Genomic DNA, 18,425 nt, shown 5'->3' with positions numbered 1-18,425 from the left:
CCTCTACGTGTTGTGCCACTCATGTTGACTTAATATTGTAAATTATTGTGATAAAAAAATTTAGTATCTCTCTGCCTGATGGGTGGTTTTTACCACGAATTTTTTATAATGTAAAAACTATTTTTATGTTAAAAATGTATTTATTATTTTAAAGGCCTTTTGTTAATTTTTTTATTTGCTGTTTTATTTCCCTGTGATATTGAAATTTTAGTTTAAATATTAGAAATTGTTAATCATGTCTTTTATGTAATGTTTAGTTCATTATTATTTTGAAACTAGTTAATATAAGAAAGGGATTTATATCCTGAAAGTCCTTAAAATCTATCTTTATCATGCTATTTGTTTAAAATTTATTTTCATTGCTAATGTGCTGAGTTACTCAGCAACAGAGAATCTCTGGAACCTTATAGAAACACCAAACATGTTTCTCTTGCAAATATCTACCCCCTTTTATTTGATCCAGCAAATAACACTGTTTTTGTCTTTTTCAAAAGTTTCTATAGACAGAAAATGGCCCTCAAGCCCCTCAGTGAGATCTTCTGAACATAGCTTTTAAGGTCCATAATGATCAAGAAAGGAAAAAAAAGAAGCAAATAGAGCACAAAAAAGATCAGAAAATACCAGCTTTCGGCATATACCCTTAAAGGCTCCAGTGCCCCAAAGGGGCTTCTTAAAATTCCATCAGAACCCTGCTTCAAGAGTGGAATAAAAGGTCATTGAGCAAAATAAAGCCTGCCAGGCATTTGGCCCCACCATGCGACATGCCTTTGATGTGGGAAAAAGGGAGAGGAGAATGTAAGCTGCCCCCTTGCTCCATGGAGGGAGGGTTTAGTCTCTTCCAGCTTTAATCCAGCTATCTGGGGCCTGACCTTACCCCGCCTGCTGAGACTTGGCACTGAAGGTTAAAGTCCCCAGTGTTATCAGCCCCATCTCTCATCACTGTGGATGAGCCTCATGTATATCTTCTAAGTAGCAGGTAAACTGATCTCAGTTTTTGTAAACATGAGGGCCACTTACTATACCTTGCTTAATATTTGAGTTTTATTTATTCTTTGAGGATCTCTATTGTGGGTATTGCCAGCCTTATTTTTGTTGTTTTGTTCAATGTATTGCATCTCATTATTCCTCCTGTCTCAATGCCCCCATGACTATTTTAGACTGGGACCTGCTCCTAATTCCAGCTAAGAGCATTCGTCATTAGGATGTGGACTCTAGCTGCAGAGTGTAGAGTGTGACCACAACTCCAGTGCCTTGTGGACTTTTACTGAATATATGTGACTCCTGTTCTTTAGAACATTTCTTAAAATAAAGTAAAATTTAGTTACAACTGCAAATAATATAAAGCAGTAATGGTGTCAACATAGTTTTAATAAAATTATGTTAACATGTTAAGGACATTTAAGACTGTAAGAATTTTATTTTAAATTATGTTATATTGGTTAGGACTTTGTTTTGTTTAATAATCAAGTAGGATTTGGCCATTTTATATTATTAGGATGCTGGTTATAGTATTTTTTTTTACATTAGCTGTTTTATTTTTAATGTTTATTGTATTTTTTTTAGTCTGCCTAAACTCAGAATGTATAAATTAGAAATTCAAATTAGTAGAAAGATGCTTTCTAAAACAATGGGGTTTTGGGGACCCTTATTGCCAAAGGTTTATTTGAAACCAGTTAGAAAAAGATTTTGCCAATGCAGAAGGAAAATTAGAGAAGCTGAATTTAAAATCTATTTAGTTTGTATCCAAGTGAATACTAAGCAATATAAAGAAATTATAAAAAGAAAAAGAAAGAGAAGAAAATTTTTTCAGGTAAACATTTAAAAATAGACTTTAATAAAATAATTGACAATTGTTAGGAAATTGCTATTAGAATTCTTTCCAGTTATAGCTTGGCCATCCCAGTGTTGGGTCTGCACTTGAGTTTACAGTCTCAAAGCTAGTAGGAAAAAACCCCAATATAAATTAAAAGCTAATTTGAAGATACATTGTGCCCACAGCATGAAAAGTTTCAGGGCAAGTAAAATGCTTGAATACAATCGTAAACAAAACATAACCATCTCTTTCTTAAGTGCGTGTACAAATTACAGGCTACACAAAAAACTGTTCAAAAGACTGTCTGAGAGGTGCTTCCAACATTAACAGGAGACCCAGTACCTCACCCAAAAACTGACTCTTACATGGACGGTTCCATACCACGTAATTCTGACAACTCCCATTGCTGCCAATGTAGAAATTATGCCCACCTGGTTCCACCATATCCAGTTGAGGCCTGCAGACCCCACAGAGGCACCCTAGTGGACAGCAGAGACTGACCCCACCAACCCTTATAAGTTAACCCTAAGAAAGATAGCATGCCCTATTCCAATCACAAACCAAAAGCTGGTTGGTCTACATACAGGGAATGTATAAAGAAACTTGCTAATGGCTCCTTTTTAATCAGACTTTAGAGAAAAGGGAAACTAGGGTAAAGAGAAAGCCAACTTAATTGTCAGTAAGGCTTAAAAGTTTTAAAATTAAGAGTTCTAACTAAAAGTAAAATTGTTATAAAAGACAATTTGTTTATGTAAGTTGTAAAAGATTTGTGCAGTTTAAAAAAATAAATTAGTAAAATTTGTTTCTTTAGTGAACTGTATTGCTGTTAATGTATTGTCTGTTAAGTGTCTGTTACATGTTGTAAGTAAATATACCTATATAACCTCATGCTCTTCAATAAATTAAGTCAAGGATTTGACTTAAAAAATAAAGCCAGTGGAGATTGTTGTAAGGTACCAAAAAGGTGCAAAATTAATATTGATATTCTAAGAGGAAAAGTCAAGCTTTCCTGTCCCATCCTTTCATTTTTTTAAAATTATATTTATTGATTTCAGTGAGTGAGTGAGAGAGAGACAGACATACAGGAACATTGAGCTGCTCCTGTATGTGCCTTGACCAAGAATCAAACCCACAACCTCTGTGCTTCTGGTCGATGCTCTAACCAACTGAGCTATCCAGCCAGGGCTCATCCTTTTTTTAGGGAAGGGAAAAAGAAGAATGTAGATTTTCTGCCTTGCAAGAACAATGGATCATTTTGCTTTAAATATAAAATATGGTTAACTGAGAAATTTTCTCTCTTTCAATAAGAGACAGAATTTATAGACCACCTTTCATTGTTGTAGTTTCTTCCTCTTCCTGGAATTTTTTTTTTTGTATTTCTCTGAAGCTGGAAACGGGGAGAGACAGTCAGACTCCCGCATGCACCTGACCGGGATCCACCCAGCACGCCCACCAGGGGGTGACGCTCTGCCCACCAGGGGGCGATGCTCTGCCCCTCCGGGGCATCGCTCTGTTGCGACCAGAGCCACTCTAGCGCCTGGGGCAGAGGCCAAGGAGCCATCCCCAGCACCCAGGCCATCTTTGCTCCAATGGAGCCTCGGCTGCGGGAGGGGAAGAGAGAGACAGAGAGGAAGGAGAGGGGGAGGGGTGGAGAAGCAGATGGGCGCTTCTCCTGTGTACCCTGGCTAGGAATCGAACCCAGGACCCCTGCATGCCAGGCCGACGCTCTACCACTGAGCCAACCGGCCAGGGCCATCTTCCTGAAATTTTGAGAGTAAAATTTCTCAAGGCTAGTGACAAACAATGAACCCTAAAATATTAGTAAACATCTTTGATTGTCCTAACTTGAAAGTCTTAATGTGTCTGTGTATCCCCTAAACAAATGTCAGCTTGTGCCATAATGTTATGCTCTCCCCGCTTGTGTGCAATCCAATAATATATAAACAGCCCTGAATATTTTGGGGGCTAATACATAATCTGGGTCTGCTGCCCTGTGTCAGTCATATGTGACCAGCATATTTAGTAAATCTTTTTTTCTAATAAAAGTTTTTAAAATTCATCTGGACTTGCTGTCTCTATATAAACCCAATGGAACGAGGTACAGTGCCTTTCAAAATCTCGGGTATGGTACTTAATAACCAGAAAATAAAGAGTAGCCAGGCTGCAGCTGGCTGCATGAAAATCAGCAGAGAATTAAAAAAAAAAAAGAGGACCTGCTGCTCCCATAACAATTCTGGGCACCTAACCTCTCCATTGGGCAAGGGTAATCCCAGACACCATGAATGATTTCTTATATTGTATAACAAAGACGCCTCTTTCTTATCTAAGGAGCTGTGCCACTGCTTAGTAAGGCAAAAGATAACAACCAGTAAGCTAGAGGCAGGCTACCACAATCTTCCTATGGCCCCGCCTCCTCTGCTTTGGTACCGGATAATCCCCACCTCCATGGAAAGCAGACCAGAAGAGAAGATTTTAGGAATTACAGGGTTACTATGTCCCTGAGGAAATTGAGGACCATATGTAAACTAGAATACCCCAGTCTTAAGAAAATGAGTCTGTAGAATTCCTGTTCCTTGTGTTCACTACCCCAGCTCTTATATTGGCTTAATATTGTAAAGCACTATAGGTCAAAGAGAGGGTTAACATCTCTTTGCCAGCTAGGTAGCAAAAAAATAGTAATTATATTTTGACCTTATTTTTCTCTGTAATTCAGTGATTCATCAGGAAAAGCAGTTCACAATCCTCGTTGTAAATTGTACTAGGTTTGTACTAATAATAAGGCATATAAAATTGTTTAGCCTGCCAAATACAAAGACTTCCTTTTGTACCAAGGATCTGTTATAGTAGAAAAAATATTTTCTATGTCAGAAATGTATGTTATTTCATGTGTCTTTTGTTAATTTTTTGTTATTTCCTAGCTCTATGATGTTAAAACTTTAGATTAAATATTAAGAAATATGTAATTATTATTAATATAATAATTCAGTAACCGTTAATTGATCAATGTTAAGTCACCAAACCCAGAGTGAAAAATATTTCTATTTATTAGCATAATAGAAAAAATTTCAACATAATAAGTAGAAAAGGGAACTCTGGAGACATAATAGTGAACTTCTACCTGATTTACCACCTTGTCACATTGCAATTGTTAATTAGCTAATTGAATGGGTACATTTGTAAAAGTTACAGATGTAAAACTGCTCAGATTTTACTTAATATTTCCTATGGAAACGTCATAGAATAGAGCCCTCAGAGTTCTGCTTAAGGTAAAAAGCAGGGTGCTAATTTAAGGTGTGATAGACCAATAGTTCAATTACATCTTAGTGTCAAGATAACCATACTATCATATAGACTAAGGGAGAAATGTCAAACATTAAAGTTTTGTCTTCAGATTAAAAAGGCAAAAATATGTAAACAGAAACCTGTTTCTCTTGTACAATTTTACATTATCTATAAAGGTAAATAAAGTTACAGCATAAATAAATACATTTTCATAGAATGTAAAAAAATTATAATTAAGTAGAGTTTAAGTTTTATTTTATGAAATAGTCATTTTAGCTAGTACTTTTAACTAGATCTTTAGAATGTGAGGCATAGATAAAATAAGTTTGTCTAAGGTGTCAGAAGATATTCAGCATCCTCAGAAGACCCCCACAGCTTTCTTAGACTATAGACAGCTTACAGATTCTATGCACCTCTTGACCTAGAGGCACTGGAAGATAGTAAAACAATCCAATTAGCCTTTATATACAATTCAGCTCCAGAAAAATAGCAAAAAAAATTATTATAAGTTTTTAAAAAGTAGATACATAAGCTCCTAAATATCTGTGCATTTTAGAAGAAAGGTTTCTTCTCCCATCCTCACATAACTTACTCTGTTTGGTTCATAAAATGGCTGGTTAGTCAATGAAGAATAAAATTTCTGAAGACAGGAAAAACCTAACACAAAAACAGTTGAAAAGGGGCCATCTGGAGAGGCGTAAGAACTAACAAAGGTGAGGCTCAAATTCTCATGCAGAGAATTCAGCACACTACTCCCCTGAAATTGAGGCCATCACACTCCGTTCAGGGAACCTACAGAGGATGACACCATAGAAACTCTAAAAAAATCACACAGCTGATGATACTAGCAGTAATGTAGCCATAAAATCAGTGGTGTTTTAAGAAATTTTTGAACCTTTACAAGAATGCAGGTTGCCAAAGTTTTATTTGCAACAAATTAGAAAAAGATTTTGCAAGTAGAAAAAGGACAACTAAGAAAAAAAATAATTAGAAAAGTCAGACTTAAAATCTAGTAAAGAAAACATAATGTCCAAGTGCTTAGCCTGTGTCCAAATAAATACTAAGCCATGTAAAGAAAACATAGAGAAAAACATGCAGAGGGAAACTTTCCCAGGTGAATATTTAGAAATGCATTTTACTAAAATAATTGACAGGTAGGTAGAAGACTTCCTACTAGAAATAAGACTACAGTAAAAGTTATTAAAAATTACTATATAAAATTATTTCCAGATTTAGCTTGCCCATTAATATTAGGTCTAGTAATGGATTTTTTTTAATCTAAGATCTCACAACCAGTAGGAAAGGCACTAATATTAATTAGAAATTGTGTAGTGATGTCAGAGAAATGGTGCAATGAGGGATGGTCCCAAAAACTCTTTCTGAAATTTCAAAAAAAATTTAACATCTAGAGACAGAAAAATAATCACAGGAGCATCTGAGATACTCATATATCAAACAAAGGTACAATTGGTTGAAAAGGTGGCTCAATATATAATCCACTGTGAAGAAAATAAGATGGAGAATAAAAATTCTGCTTTCCTCACTGACCTGAGCAGTGGCTGCTTTCACTTGGAACTGAGAGAAAGTGAGAGCTGAGGGCACAGAAAAAGCTGGGATAGGGCAGAGATATTCAAGCCAAAGAGAGAGTATGCCCGTGGCTCAGCCCACATGAAGCTAACAACAGTCGCAGTCACCAGCAAAGTGGGTGAACAGTTGCATTGTTTACTCCCCATCACCCAGTTGGTGAGCATGAGTAGTGTGCAAGTAAATCCACTTGCTGCTTTGGATGTGGTTGCCCCCATTCCCAGAAAATGGAGTTGTGTCTGAGACTGTCAGAAGTTGCCCTCTATGGTGCCCCAGCAGCAGTGTGCCAGAAGTGCACAGAGAGCTGGCTTTCCTATGGGTATGATGCCTCTGCCTGTCATACCTGCAAGCAGAGCACATTCCTGGGAAAGAGAACTGCAAAAGTGGAGGGAGGAAGGGCATGCAGACAGATTCTGAAGAATAGATCTGAGGACTGTTGAAGGAAGCTTGATCCACAGTCTGGTCACTGCTTGGTGTAAGGACCAAGAGAAGATCAGAAAATAAGCAGAGCACTAATGGAACAGGGAACTTAAGGGTTACTGGCAGGTCCTGCTTCTGTTCTATTAGGAATAACATGCCCAAGGTTGTTCAAGAAGCAGAGACAGATAGGGACTCTGGGAGCCTGAGAGAGAAGGAAAAAAAAAAAAAGTAAAAGAGACAAATGTTTGCATTCTATAGGTTAAAAGACCCTTATCAGAAGTTTATGTTTGGAATTTGCCAATGAGCTAGACCCCAGACCCTGTTGCTATGCTATGTGTAGCTCCCTTAGCAAATAGGTTACCACCACATCTGCTTCTGTATTAGGCTTGCTTGCTTAGCTTATAAAAAGATTTAGCTGTGAGCGCTAGGTGCAATTCTCATCTGCAGCTCCTTGTGAGCACAGTGTCTCCGGACACCTCAGGAATTTGCCCCTGTGAAGGTAAGACTGGCCAATAAAGTTACATCTATACTCCTGAAAGTCTCCGACATTTGTTCTTGTACCTGGTGGATGTTACATCTCTGGGGGCTCATCCGGGATTTCCTTTGGTGGAGTTTTTGGTCGGAGACCAGAGGGACAGCTCGAGCTGAGTAAGTACTCTTTGAGGATCCTCATTTGGTTTTGTTTTTGAGCTCCAGAGCATATAAACCTGAGGTAGTAGATGGCACATCGCTGGTAACCTACCCAGGGCTTTCAGAACGGGACGCCATTTTCTGAAAGGAATTGGTAACTCTAGGAGTTAACTCTAGAAGTGACCAGTCACATTAGGAATTTCTGCGCTGCGCTGCACTGCATTTTGTCTGTGTGCGAATGCCTGAATTGAGTGTGAGATAATCTTTTACTCTAGCCTCTTTTTTTGCTTATTGGTTGGGGTATTTTGATAATTGTTTTGTTAATTCTTGAAGGTTTAGGAGCAGACAAAGAAGGATACAGAAGAATGGGACAACAAGAGTCTGTACCCGGTTCTCCACTTGAGTGCCAGCTAAACAACTTTTCTGATTTTCAGAAAAGAGCCCAGGGGTACAGAGGGCCACCTCTGGACCGAGAGACCCTCCGGACCTTGAGTCAGTTAGAATGGCCCGCCTTCAACGTAGGGTGGCCCACTGAGGGAAGTTTTGATCTTCCTATTACATATGTTGTCCGATCTATTATCTATCAGGTGCCCCATCCAGACCAATATTTGTATATAGATGTGTGGGTTGATATTGCCACAGATAAGCCAGGGTATATCAGAAAGTACATAAAGAATGGCAAGAGAGAAAGAAGGGCAGTATGTGTTACTGCAAGTAACCAGAGGGCAGGGAAAGGCAGTAGGAAGGAAAAGGAGAAGACCAATTCCCCGGTATGGTCCACAGTACCGTCATCTAGAATTTACCCTGTCTTGCCTGAACTGCTGGAGGATCCCTTAGACCCAGTAAATTTCCCTCCTCCCTATCGGCAGCAGGGAGAACCTGATTCCACGTAGCAGGATGTAAGTGGATTTTTGAGTCCACCACACACCCGAAGAGGGGCGATATATTCACCTTCTCCTTCTGCAGGAGGCACCGCCATCTTGCCTTTGTCTCCTGCAAGAGGTGCTGAGGGGAGCGTGGCCATTTTACCACTCTGGGAAGCACCGCTGGCACCAGATGCTGGTCCATGAGCGCACCCTCGCTTCATCTATGTGCCTTTTTCCACCAGTGATTTGTACAATTGGAAGCGGGAAAATCCTCCTTTTTCTGAGAAACTGCAGGGTCTAATATCCTTGCTTGAGACAGTTTTTAGGACCCACCAGCCAACATGGGATGATATCCAACAGGTCTTACAAACTCTTTTTACTACAGAAGAAAGAAATAGAATAATGAGAGAAGCAGCAAAGGCAGTTTTAGAGGATGGGGGAATGGATGGGGAAGTCGAGAATGTCCTTCCCAAACAGCCCCCGAACTGGGACCCGAATACCTCAGGGGGAAGGGAAGCACTCTTCCAGTATCACCGGGCTCTGTTGTGGGGTTTAAAAGCATCATCCAGGAGACCCACTAATTTCAGTAAGGTAAGTGAGGTTATCCAGGGAAGGGAAGAATCCCCCGCCGCATTTTTAGAGTGGCTAATGGAGGCCTACTGGGTTTATACCCCTATAGATACAGAAGCTGAGGAGAATCGCAGGTTAGTAAATATAGCTTTTGTGATGCAAGCTGCATCAGACATTAGGAAGAAGCTTCAGAAATTAGAAGGATTTGAAGGGAAAAATAGAAGTGAGCTAATTGAAATAGCTCAGAAATTATATATAAATAGCGATGACACAGAACTAGGGAGAGCAGCTATCAAGATCCTTATTGCAGCTCATAAGTCAGAGAAGAAGGCAAAGGAGAGTAGCAAAAAGGCAAAGAGAAAGGTCAACCATGGAAGCAAATAGGCAATGACCAGCATGCCTATTGCAAGGAGAAAGGACACTGGAGGAGAGATTGCCCAAAGTTATGGGTTAACAGAAGCTAAAGCAAGATCCAGAGGTCTTGCTCCAAACCTTGGGCTGACGGGGCCAGGGCTCCATTTCTGTTGGCTCCCAGGAGCCCCTGGTCACCCTAACAGTCGAAGGAAAGCCAATAGACTTCCTGGTTGACACGGGAGCCACCTATTCAGTTTTAAAGAAGCCACAAGGACACATACAAAAAGAAACTACAAAAATAATAGGGGTAATGGGAAAAGTAGTAGCTTATCCACAGACCACCGCAAGAATCACAAATTTAGGTAGAGGCACTATTACTCACTCATTTCTAGTCATTCCAGATTGTCCTTATCCTCTCATGGGCTGAGATCTCTTGCAGAAACTTCAAGCAACAATAACCTTTAAGCAAGAGACAGCAGTTCCCAGGAGGGGAAGGAAAAAGTCAGTCTCGAGGTAATGGTGCCCATAACTGAAGAATACTTGATGGCAGTCCTACAGGAAGGTAAGGATGAAGTCATCGGAGTCCCAGAGGAAATATGGGAAAGGGTGCCAGGGGTGTGGGCAGAAACCAACCCACCAGGCTTAGCTGCTCATCAGCCACCTGTCATAGTGCAGTTGCTGAGCACTGCTAGTCCCGTGTGGGTAAGGCAATATCCCATACCAGCACGAGCTAAGCAGGGCATAGCACAGCATCTGAAGCACTTACTAGAGGTGGGTATCCTCCGGGAATGCCAGTCAGCCTGGAACACACCTTTGCTCCCATTCCAGAAGCCTGGGACCCAGTACTATCGCCTGGTGCAAGATCTACAAGAAGTAAATGCCCGGGTAGAGACTATTCACCCAAAGGTGCCAAATTCTTACACTTTGCTAAGTTCGTTACCCCCTACTTGTACATATTACTCAGTACTGGAGTTGAAGGATGCTTTCTTTTGCATTCCATTGGCCCCCAAGAGCTAGGAGATATTTGCTTTTGAATGGAATGATCCGGAAAATGGACTAGTGGAACAGTATACATGGACCAGGCTTCCTCAAGGGTTTAAGAATTCTCCCACTATCTTTAATGAAGCATTGTGTGAGGACTTGCAGGGGTTTTGAACTGCCCACCCTTTAACTGTGTTGCTCCAATATGTGGATGACCTCCTCATCACTGTAGCCGAAGAAGAGCAATGTAAGACGGCCACCTTAGACCTACTCCAAGATCTCCAGCAGATGGGGTATCAAGTCTCTGCCAAGAAGGCCCAGATTGTCACCCAAACTGTAAGTTACTTGGGATATAACTTACAAGGGGGACAAAGGACATTATCCAGTCAAAGGATTCAAACTGTATTGCAGATCTCAGAACCCACTAACAAAAGGCAAGTGCGAGAGTTTCTGGGAGCAGTAGAATATTGCAGACTCTGGATATTAGGATTTGCAGAGCTGTCCAGGCCCCTCCACGAATTGATTCGGGGCAAAAAAGAACAGTTTATTTGGACAGACAAGGAAAGGAAGGCTTTTCAGGCACTGAAGGAGGCCCTAGTAGCTGCCCCAGCATTGGCCCTACCAGATATGGCCAAACTTTTCCAGTTGTACATTGCTGAGAAGGGAGGGGTAACCTTGGGAATCCTCAGCTAAGAGCTTGGGCCATGGAAGAGGCCTGTAGCATATCTATCCAGGAAGCTAGACTCCATAGCATCTGGCTGGCCAACCTGTTTAAGGGCACTTGCTGCTACCTCAATCCTAGTTAAGGAGGCCAACAAACTGACATTGGGCCAGGACATCCAGGTTATTGTAGAACACTATCTAGAACAAATGCTGCATGCCCCACCAGATAGGTGGCTCTCCAATGCTCGATTGACACAGTACCAAGCACAGTTATTGAATCCCCCAGCAGTGCAGTTCTTGAAGACGGCAGTCTTAAATCCTGTCACCTTGCTAACATTGCCAGACCCATCAGTGGTCCATGACTGCAGACAGATATTGGACACTGTCTCAAGGGCCAGACCAGACCTCAGGGACCAGGCCTATGAGAAGGCAGACCTCATGCTGTTCACTGATGGAAGCAGTTATGTCCAAGATGGACAAAGATATGCAGGAGCAGATGTAACTACACAGGACAGTGTCTTATGGCAGAGAGCATTACCAAAAGGTACTTCTGCACAGTGAGCAGAGCTAATTGGACTTACACAGGCCCTCCAGATAGCTGAGGGCAAAGTGGCCAACATTTACACAGACAGCAGGTATGCCTTTGCCACTGCTCACATTCATGGTGCCATTTACAAAGAATGAGGCTTGCTAACAGCCAGGGGAAAAAATTAAGAATAAAACTGAGATTTTAGCCCTGCTCGATGCCATTTGGCTTCCCTCTAAAGTAGCCATAATTCATTGCAAAGTACATTAAAAGGGGGACTCTCCAATTATTCAAGGAAACCGTTTTGCTGACATCGTTGCCAGAGAAGCTGCAAAAGAAGGAACTGCAGACATTCTACCGCTTTTGCCACAACTCGTGCTGCCTCCCAACCCTAAGTATACTCCTGAGGAAGAGCAAGAGGGAAAGCAATTAGGGGGTAAAAGAAATAAGCAGGGGTGGATAGAACTACCTGACACTAGACTCTACCTACCCTAGGGAGTTATAGGAGAGATTGCAAAGGAAATCCATGCAAGTTCCCACCTAGGGCAAAATAAGATAGAACAACTAATTAAGAAGTACTACAGGGGACCCCAGATTAGGAATATCATGCAATCCATAGTTTCTAGATGTAAGGCTTGTGCTAAGGTCAATGCTATAAACAAGAAGCTCCCCCCTTTAGTTAGATATAGGGTAAAGTGCCCAGGAGAGTTATGGGAAATAGATTTCACAGAAATGACTCCAGGAAAGGCAGGATATAAGTATCTACTGGTGTTAATAGATACTTTTACAGGATGGACGGAAGCCTTTCCCACCAAGGGTGAAACCGCTTCCACAGTTTTCAAGATCCTGCTAAGAGAGATCATCCCTAGATATGGAATTCGTATAGTCATAGGATCTGACAATGAACCAGCTTTCATCTCTAAGATTTCCCAGGAATTAGCTACGAGGCTAGGAATTGATTGGAAATTGCATTGTATTTATAGGCCTCAGAGTTCAGGACAAGTAGAATGAATGAATAGGACATTAAAGGAAACTCTAATTAAATTAAGAGAGGAGACTGGTGAAAACTGGGTAGAGTTACTCCCTTTTGCCCTGTTCTGTGTTAGGTGTACACCTAACACTAATAGATGGACCCCTAATGAGCTTATGTTTGGACAACCCATTCCACTGGTACCCCAGCTCACCAGAGAGGAAATAGAGATGTCTAATCATACTTTCCTCAACTCCCTACAGGCATTGCAGCAGATTCAGAGAGAAGTAAGGGAGCTGCGGGAACAGAGAGCTGCAGCATTGGAAGACAACGCCCATAGGTTGTCGCCACCAAACCCTGGACAGTGGGTTTGGGTTCTCAACTACTGTCAAGGGAACCTAGAGGCGCGGTGGCAAGGACCATTCCAGGTGTTGCTCAATACCCCTTCTGCAGTCTGGATAGCAGAAAAGCCCTATTGGATCCATCTCTCCCACATGAAATCAGCCCAACCACCTGATGAAGGATCCCAGAGATGGCAAGTCAAACAGAACCCTGGAGAGCCTCTAAAGCTCACCTTCTCCTCCACTTAGGACTGATGACTTTTTATTATTTACCCAGCAAGGGACTAGAGTTGCAGGAATGGGTTTTAATCAGGACAGCAGATGGCGCAGTAATAGCACAGAATAACACCTGGGATAATAGCACCTCCATAACACTCCAAGCTGATTTATCAAAGCTTTTTGAAGAAAAATTCTGTGATTCACCAGCAGCTTGGAGACATTCGTATTCAGCCAGGAGCCCACTCTTAGATGACTGGCCTAGCTCATACACTGCAGGTAGTAAGTGTGCACTTCATGTTAAAAATAGGGCTTTATGGTATACTCCACACTATGCCTGCCCTGAACCCCCTTTCGGACAGCGCCAAATTTGCGGGTCTCACTCAGATTATTTTTGTAAAGCGTGGGGTTGTGAAACACTTGTCAGTGAATTTCAATGGAGTCCACCGAAACCAGACCCAGACATAAGTCTCTTTCAATTAGGAACTAGATTAGGGGGAAGAAGGCCCAATGATGGTTGAGATGAGGACAGTGCTAAAGATAATTGTAACCCTACTATCATTACTATTAAGAAGCCTAAAGACCCAAGTTGGAATTCAGGAAAAACCTGGGGGCTAAGATTATATGTAACTGGACAAGATCCTGGTACCTTTTTCACCATTAAAAAGCTTCCTACAAAGAACAGACCTTTCCTAATAGGAGTAGGGAATGGGCTGCCACCTAGGCCCCCTATCAGCCTCCCAGCAGCACACACTTTGGCAGCACCAAAACTCCCGGACAGTAAGACAGGCCTAGACCAGGGCGGAGCTACCAACACTCCTACTGTAGACTCTTTCCCAATAGAGCCAGAAGAGCAGGACCATAAATTGCCTTTTTACACTCCCAGCCTGTTACTGGAAAGACCACACCACCAAGAGACATATGCCCTAGATTTATTGGATAAGGTATTCCCCTTCTTTAACAAGACACAGCCTGAAATTACAGAATCTTGTTGGCTTTGCCTTAGTCCCAGACCCCCTTTCTATGTAGGGCTTGGAGCCAACACCTTGATTGAGGGAAGGGGAACTGGCTCCTACTACAGTAACCCTTACGAGGGACCAGAACCAGGATCAGATAAAAGATTGTGTCTCAGAAGGATCTCTCACTTTAGCAGAGTTCCATGGGAAAGGAACCTGCTACCTCTTAGCAAATTTCACCGTAGGTAATTCCAATTACAGTGACTATTGCCTTAACCAAGAAACCCTACTAGCCACCCTAGAGGACCCAAAAGTGATGAAGCACCTGAAGGACTATGGTTTGTGTGTACTCAAGGCATCTTCAAGTGTATAGTCCCCACTCATCCTGAACTTTGTGTAAGTGCTTACATTATTCTACAGGTATATCTGTATGGGGAAAATCCTGAATTCCTTGTTGCTCCCCCAAGGTGGGAAAAATAAGCTCCACTTATTATCCCTATCATAGCTACCATAGGAATTGTAGGGTCAGCAGCAGTAGGGACAGCATCCCTCATTCAAGGGGAACTTACCCTCAGACAGCTATCCAAGACATTCTCCAAAGATATTGCACTTCTCCAAAACCAGGAAATATACCTCAAGAAGGAAATAGACTCCCTAGCCGAGGTAGCCCTTCAGAATAGGAGAGGACTAGACCTCCTCCTCCTCAAGCAAGGAGGATTGTGTGCTGCTCTAAGAGAAGAATGCTGTTTTTATGCTAACCACTCTAAAGTAATTAGAGGGAATATCAAGGTACTTGCAAACAGATTAAAAAATAGGAACTTAGAAGAAGATGACCCAGGATGGTATGCCTCTATGTTCAGAACCTCCCCTTGGCTAACCACTCTTATATCTACAATTGCTGGGCCATTACTGATACTTTTGTTAGCTCTCACTATTGGGCCTGTAGTTATTAATAAACTCCTTACATATATTAAGGAAAGAATTGAGACTGTAAAAGTGATGGTTCTGTCTCAACCTACCTACACCATCCTTCCTTCTGATGAAGAATCAAGGGTTTGATTTATGCCCTAATAGAAGTAGGGAATGTAAGGACCAAGAGAAGATCAGAAAATAAGCAGGGCACTAATGGAACAGGGAACTTAAGGGTTATAGGCAGGTCCTGCTTCTGTTCTATTAGGAATAACATGCCCAAGGTCGCTCAAGAAGCAGAGACAGTTAGGGACTCTGGGAGGCTGAGAGAGAAGAAAAAAAAAAGTAAAAGAAACAAATGTTTGCATTCTATTGGTTAAAAGACCCTTATCAGAAGTTTAGGTTTGGAATTCGCCAATGAGCTAGACCCCAGCCCCTGTTGCTATGCTATGTGCTGCCCCCTTAGCAAATAGGTTACCACCACATCTGCTTCTGTAGTAGGCTTGCTTACTTAGCTTATAAAAAGATTTAGCTGTGAGCGCTAGGTGTGATTCACATCTGCAGCTCCTTGTGAGCACAGTGTCTCTGGACATCTCGGGAATTTGCCCCTGTGCAGGTAAAACTGGCCAATAAAGTTACATCTATACTCCTGAAAGTTTCCGACGTTTGTTCTTGTACCCGGTGGATGTTAAACTTGGTGGGTTTACACTGGTGGCTCTGGCTTACAAAGCCTTTTTTTCCCAGGCCTGAAATTTAAGAGACCCAAATGAGGGACTAGATACTTCTCAGGGCTTCTTGCTTGGCAGGCAGTTGCTGGGGCAACATTCAGCCAGCCGGTACAGTTTAAAAAGTACAGTTTCACAAAAAAGACCTCAGAGAATCCTCTAGAAGTTTGGCAGGCTGGACTGTAGGCTTCTCAACAAGAAAGAAGCCTGCTAAGAGCAGATTGTGGAGCACTGAGGCAAATTTCAGTAGAAGCAGAAATCAGCTAGCTCCCCTACCTGCTTGAGATGATGGCTCTGGTTGACAAAGCTTTCATACACAGGGCTGTGCTTTGTAAAAAACCTGGAGAAGAGACTTGGCAGATTTAGGACTTCTTGCTCTGTGGACAGTGACTGAGGCATCTTCCTGCCAGCCAGTACAGATTACAAAGTGCAAAATGCCTGGGGAGAATAGACACCCAGAATGCTGAGGCATAAAAGACATGCCCAGAAGTTCATAGAAGGACACCTGAAAAGCAATCACCTCTTAGCCCTGACTGATTATATTGGTGTATCTGACTGACAAAGCATTACCCAGAACTCAGATTTGAGCAGGGATAGAGGGGAAATTTGGCAGCTCATAGAGCCTCTCGCTCTCCAGGCAGTGGCAGGGGCAACTTCACAGATGGATCCCCACACTGTGGGTGAGAAAAGAGAAATTTAGGAAGAGGCTCAGAAAAAACGAACTCTCCCATTGTCAAAGCACCGCCTATCAACAAAATGGAGGCCTAGTTTATTTCATCATCATAGCAACACATCAACTGTAAATCTCAGCCTAAGAGTGCCACAGGGGCAGGATCTGGGGTACAGTGCCAATGGCCAAAAACAGAGAGAAGAAAAAAAGGAAGAGGATAACCTCTCAAAACCAGTAAATTTCTAGTCTTTATAACATTTTACGTTTTTTCTTGTATTTTTTATCTTATTTTTCTTCTTCCACCTTGGCCATTTTATTCTCTTTCTATTTTACTTTTCTTTTCATTTTGAACTTTATTACCTATAGCTATTACATTTTCCATTCATTTTTCTTTGGTGTTACATTAAAAAAAAAAAACAATCTTTTTTTCCCTCTTTCTCTCTATCTTTCTTAAAGTTTCTTCTTTTCTCTTCAACTTTTTTTCTCAATAGAATTTCACCCACAAAACAAATTATTTTATTTTGGATTCAGATTATTTCTTTATGACATTTTCTGTATTTACTTCACTTTTTTATATAATTTTTTATTAATTTTAATGGGGTGACATCAATAAATCATGGTACATATGTTCAAAGAAAACATGTCCATGTTATCTTTTCATTTAATTATATTGCATACCCATCACCCAAGTCAGATTATCCTCCATCGCCTTCTATCTAGGTTTCTTTGTTCCCCCTCTTCCCTCTTCCTATCTTTTCTCTCCAGGACACCCCCCTTGGTAACCACCAAATTCTTGTCCATGTCTCTTAGTCTCGTTTTTATTTCCCACCTATGTATGGAATCATGCAGTTCTTAGTTTTTTCTGATTTACTTATTTTACTCAGTATAATGTTATCAAGATCCAATCATTTTGTTGTAAAGGATCTGATGTCACCATTTCTTATGCCTGAGTAGTATTCCATAGTGTATATGTGCCACACCTTCTTTATCCAGTCATCTATTGAAGGGCTTTTGGGTTGTTTCTATGTCTTGGCCATTGTAAAAAAAAATGCTGCGATGAACATGAGGTTACATGTGTTTTTACGTATTAATGTCTCTGAGTTTTGGGGGTATATACCCAGTAGAGGGACTGCTGGGTCATAAAGTAGTTCTATTTTCAGTTTTTTAAGGAACCACAATACTTTCTTCCATAATGGTTGTACTACTTTACATTCCCATCAACAGTAAATGATTGTTCCTTTTTCTCCACAGCCTCTCCAACACTTGCTATTAACTGTCATGTTGATTAGAGCTAATCTAACAGGTGTGAGGTGGTATCTCATTGTAGTTTTGATTTTCATTTCTCTAATAACTAATGAAGATGAGCAACTTTTAAATATCTGTTGGCCATTTTTATTTCTTCCTAGGAGAAGTGTCTGTTCATGTTCTCTTCCCATTTTTTTACTGGATTGTTTGTTTGTTGTTGAGTTTTATGAGTTCTTTGTATATTTTGGATATTAGGCCCTTATCTGTGCTGTTGTTTGAAAATAGCATTTTCCATTTAGTTGGCTGTATGTTTGTTTTGTTGTCAGTTTCTCTTGCTGAGCAAAAACTTCTTAGTCTGATGTACTACCATTCATTTATCTTTGCCTTCACTTATCTTGCCTTTGTAAAAAAATTTATAAAATGCTCTTTAAAACCAAGGTCCATTGAGTTTAGTATCTACATTTTCTTCTATGTACTTTATTGTTTCAGGTCTTATATTTAGGTCTTTGATCGATTTTTAATTAATTTTAGTACAAAGGGACAAACTGCAGTCTAGTTTCTTTCTTTTGCATGTGGCTTTCCAGTTTTCCTAGCACCATTTTTTGAAGAGGCTTTCTTTTCTCCATTGTCTTTTTGACCCCTGTATTGAAAATTATTTGACCATATATATGTGGATTTATCTCTGGAATTTCTATTTCATTCCA

This window comes from Saccopteryx leptura, unplaced genomic scaffold (assembly GCF_036850995.1).
Source record: "Saccopteryx leptura isolate mSacLep1 unplaced genomic scaffold, mSacLep1_pri_phased_curated manual_scaffold_28, whole genome shotgun sequence".
NCBI lineage: Eukaryota > Metazoa > Chordata > Mammalia > Chiroptera > Emballonuridae > Saccopteryx > Saccopteryx leptura.
Note: the sequence above shows the minus strand (reverse complement) of the source record.